The sequence below is a fragment of the Ambystoma mexicanum genome, chromosome 5q, assembly GCF_040938575.1.
Source record: "Ambystoma mexicanum isolate Mex_15411 chromosome 5q, UKY_AmexF1_1, whole genome shotgun sequence".
Lineage (NCBI taxonomy): Eukaryota > Metazoa > Chordata > Amphibia > Caudata > Ambystomatidae > Ambystoma > Ambystoma mexicanum.
In genome coordinates this window covers 1,392,146,707-1,392,151,703 of record NC_090933.1, presented here as the reverse complement: position 1 = coordinate 1,392,151,703, position 4,997 = coordinate 1,392,146,707, and the positions used below count along the sequence as shown (strand labels likewise).

At 46.7% G+C, this 4,997-nt stretch overlaps 1 non-coding gene across 1 annotated transcript; it reads right to left on the bottom strand.

Annotated features, from left to right (window-relative positions):
- Positions 1–3,212: 3,212 nt before the first annotated feature.
- On the bottom strand, positions 3,213–3,376 carry LOC138498939 (U1 spliceosomal RNA). The gene has a single exon (XR_011279030.1). It is a non-coding gene; the product is annotated as a U1 spliceosomal RNA (small nuclear RNA).
- Between the last annotated feature and the right edge of the window lie 1,621 nt (positions 3,377–4,997).

Sequence of the window (4,997 nt, the reverse complement as noted above, 5' to 3'; positions counted from 1 at the left end):
GAGGACCGGCTTGACACCTCCCGTCCGTGGCCGGGGCAGTTAGACTGGGTCCCAATCAAATTATGATCAACCCAGATGCTGGGGATTTACACAGAAGTAAGGAGCTTTGTCTCCCTGTTAAGATGGCTGCCACCGAGGCATCAAAGGAATCACAGCCTTGTTGGCCCTTTGTCCGTCCTCGCTTGATACCTGATTGGCTGGATCAGGCCTTATTTCACATTAGTATGGGAAGCCAGCAGGCGAGGCCGACCCCCCTCCAAGGACCCACTTGAAGGACAGTGTTCAGTCTTGTCTGACCCTGTCCTGCAGAAGGAGCGTGCCCCTCCAGCCTCCAAGCAGACCCAGAGGCTAGGGAAACACACAGAAGTAAGGAGCATCAGCTCAAAGTAAAGATGGCCACCGCTGAGGGATCGAAGGAAGCAGGGCCTTGCTGGCCCTTTGTCCCGCCTCGCATGATTCCTGATTGGCCGCGTCAGGCCTTATTTCACATTGGTCCCGTGAGCCGGCAGGCGATGCCGGCCCCCCCTTCAAAGACCCACTCAAAGCACTGTGTTCAGTCCTGTCCAGCCCTGTCAGGCCACTGGAGGCCAGATGCCAGCCTACTATTCCTGGAATGTACCGCCTCATGATGTGAAACCAAGCATATCGATCTCCTTAAAAATGTTTCCCCTCTTGCCTGACCCTTCCACCATTCATCCCTTGTACTTCCTCCCTGACGCCGTTCCCTATCGCACTAGATTAACCAAGTCGGGAGACCCAATGATTACAGGTGACTTTTGGGCCACTATTCCATGCACAAACAAGTACAGGAATTTGCAACTAGCATCGCGCATCTCCACACTGCTCTTACAACCACCGGATACTCCCCGCCCCCTAATTCGAGAAATAGGTTCCTGGGCTCAAGATGACGTGCAAGCCCCTCATGGCACACACCCTACTTGGCATTATTAACATGCTCACCTGCAGCCCCTGCTTCGTCCCCAAAACCATCAAGCAGTAAGGACTGCACGCCCTCTTCTCATTTATGGCTAATTTCCCTCACCTAGTGAGTCCCTCAGCAGCTTTTCTGGATTTCTGGGGTTTATATTTTCCACTTGGTAAGAGTGTAAGCCTTTTTCCCACTCTTACATGTGTTTGCCATGTGTATTTCTACTGTTTGTGTGATCTTGCGCTCTGGAGCTACACCACTCCATGAGCTCCACTTTTTGTGTGTGTTACACAGCACCTTCAGTGCAGTGACACAGGGTTGTCTTTGAGACATCCCACTGACTACATTTTTTCTGGGGCTGACTACTGTCCCCCAGAACAGGTAAAGTTGCCATTTACTTTATGAAGTTATTTAAACTGCAGACCCAATACACCCCATCTTACATGGAGTATTGGAAGGGGTTAATTCCTACTACTTGTTGTCTGCGCCTCTTGGAGCTTTGTTTTGCTCCCTTAACACTAAGACTTGGCTGGTGGCAGTGGGATCTACCATAACCTTTCTACCGCGATTATACTATATAAATGTGGTACTGTTTTAGGCTATTATATTAGCCTCGAACATAATCCCGCTTGACCAACTACTTTTTCTTTTGGCTCCGGTCAGGTTTAGTTGCCATTTCTTTATGTTAATATCCTTCTTGTGTTTTACTTTGCGCGGCAAACCAGGTTTGCCTTCTTTGTTCGCGACCTTTGGCGGGCTTCTATGAAGAAGCCCTCCTTTGGCATCTGGGTGTCTAGGTGGACTGAATGTGAGGAAGGGGTTTAGTAACCCCTTGCACAGGGTCTCCTTGGAGACCAAAGTCACACTTTGTGTCCATTGGCTGAAGGAGTTGTCCTCGCTGGACAACCCCCCTGCTGTGTGATTGACAGCCAGGCTGTGTGAATGGGGGATTTTCGCATAAAAGGCAGGCTCTTGGACTGGAAGTCAGTCGCCACCCGAACTACAAGAACCGAAGAGAAGCAGAGAATAAGACGGCTGCTGCAACCCCCGAGATCGGTGAAGCCCTGCTGCAGTCTTGAGCATCTACCCTTCAACGACAGAGAAGATCCAGTCCGGAGTCTTCTTCCCTTGGGCCTGGTGGGATCAACCAGCTCGCCTTTCTACAGCCAGAGAATCCTCTCCTGTGTTGAAATCGCTGCACAAAGCTGTAGTGGTCCGGATAGCCGTCAGAAGAGCCCTCTCCTGTTTTAAAGGAGCGCACCTTTTATTCACTGTTGCTTTTGCTGCTGCTGGCCTCATCCCTGGGTAGTGCAGATCGCTCCAGACGTCCTCCTTCTTGTCCCCACAACTGAAGCTTCAGGAACCGTGAGTCTGCAGGAACTACCAGGAACAACTGCCTTGACACCAGCTTTCTTCATACGAATAAGGTACTGTGCACATTTGGTCGTTCTCTACGTCCCACCTTGAGAAATCGGGGTGAACCCTTTTTCTTACCGAAGGCTTGTCCTTTCTTCCTTCCCTCTTATAACTTTTGCCTCCCTTTGACAATGTCCAAGTACTCCTGGCATCGTTAATCTCGAACTGTTCTAAACGTGTGATCCTCGACAACAGAGCCCTGCTCCATTTTACACTGGCGCAGGCCTATTGACTTTATCTGCATTGTTGAACTTGTCCTTTGATTCTAGTACCTTGACAAAAGTATTGCCTATGATTTTTATCCCCTTTGCCTTGATTTTTATTCAATGTGCTAAGTGTGTTTGTCTACCGTTACATTTCTTCCCGCAGGTACGCTTTTCTTTCGTAAGACCAAACTGTCATTACTGTCAAAAAGTGAGCATTTCTTAACCTCCGGTAACGTCTTTTGTTGCACAACACCGGTCTGTCAAATCCTAAGGTACTTACCTTGAATTGTCCTAAACCAAGGGAATTGGTTGTCTGTAGTATATTTAAGAGTGTGGTTTTGTTTAATAGAAGTGAAGTGTTTTGTGAACAGATGGTTTAAAAATAAATGTACTTATATTTTTTAACCATAAACCTTCAATCAGTGTTTGCTTGAGTCACAGTAATTGTAGTCCTTTGTGTAATTCCTATTACTGCTAATTTGCTCTTGAGATAAGTCTGGCTGCTCCGCTACTGCTACCACTATAACTGTAGTACAGGCTTGTACCAAAGGTGAAATTGTACTATCACTTGTAGACTTAATCACCTGTCGTGTTCCCTAAAGGTACTGCAGAGGATTCTGCCTAACACTGGTGTACAGCGGTGGGATTATTATAATTTTTTTTTTTGGAAAGCGCGAACGCAGTCCCCCACTACCAGAAATTATGCAGTCCAGTATCCCACATTTGGGGACATCGCAGGGGTCAGCACATCCGGTGTGCAATGGATGAGCCTCACCCTGGGAGAACCACCTTAGTGATCATGGTGTCTCCCCTGCCAGGTAAGTATAGCGGTGGGATTTTTAAGTGTAGAGATTACACTTAGAGTGCTGCTATTACCTTGGGTCAACTAACCACAAGGCTAAACACCACAGAATTCTATTAACTGAAGAATCATGTCAAATATGGAAAACTACAGTGAAGAGAGTCTCTAAAACTACACTGCTGAGGTTTTGAGAACCATGTGTAGAGAAAAGAACCTCTCGGGTAAAGGAAACAAATCTGAATTGGTTGCTAACTTATTGGGAAAACAATGTCTGGAGAGTGGGTCAGAAGGACCTACCGCTCCAGAAAATGTGGATAATGATGTTTCTGATTCTGAGAGTGTTCAATTAGAAGAATTAGATGAGTCTTTGTTAGGAGGCCCTACAACTCCCTTACCTGCTCAGAGACCATAACCTCTATCCACAGGGACCCCAAAAGGTCCTACACGTACTCCTGAATTTATTGCACTTGAGAAAATGAGACTTGAGTTGGAAGTGAAACGTATTGATGCACAAACTGCCATGAAACATCAAGAATTAAAGCTCAGAGAAATGGAGATGGCTCATGCTTTAGAGATGAAGAAATTGTCTGTAGAAAATGCTTCTCTCCCAGGATTTTCTAGGTCTTCCAGCCCTAAGAGACCCTGTATGCCAAAGGAAATGATTGGTATGTATGAGACTAAACTTGATGTTTTGGATTGGTTGGCAATGTTTGAATACAATCATGGGATTCAGGGTATCTCATGGAATCAGTTGATTCCTTGGCTTTTCTCTAGGCTCCCCCTGTTGCAAGTGATGCTGTAATGGAGTTGGGGGAGGTGGATAAGCAGGATTATGAGTGTGTGAAGCTAGTTTAATTTCTAGATTTGGGAAGACCCGTTTCCAGTACCTTAAGAGGTTTAGGACCCTCAAAAAGCATGATGGTACCCCTTGTGCTACCTGGGTGTGTGACTGTTTGAAGAACTTAGATGGTTGGGTTAAGGGTTACAAAGTGAACACTTATGAAGGTTTGAGGAATCTTGTTATGTTGGAGTCAATTTATGATGTCTGCTCTCCTGCGCTGAGACATCACTCCTGGGCTCAGAGGCGGGGCCGAAAGCCCAATAGATGGATGGCCACATGAATGATCAGCTTTCAAACGTCTCATTCAGTCCCATCACACTCTCTCCAAACTTTGAGGCTGGCTCCACCCATGCTTGGAAGGCAGTTCTTGGGTAGATGCACCAGTTCACATTGCTCCCCTAATCAAGCGGACAACTATTTTGAAGTTAGGTGAATTGGTGCACCATTGTTTTGTGGATTATTATAATGTGGGCGAATGGGTTTCGCCACAGATGTCAGCAGGCCCTCATTTTTTAATAACTGTCCATGTGGTAGGGCTCACTGTTCTTGTAAGCCCACAATGTAGGATCTGATCACCTTGCCCATTTAAGATACAACCGTGCACTGGACTGGAGGGGAGCACAAGTCAATGCCCCTCAAACCCCATATTCTCAAAATGACCCTCATGTGGCCAAAGGGTGCCTAATGTCACCTATCAGCAGGCAATGCTCATGTATCGGGGAGTTATCTGTGTTTTAGCTGAAATAAAAGTTTCTGAGTTACAAGAGAGCTGTTTGGCCTAGGAAGATGAGACGCAGCACCTTT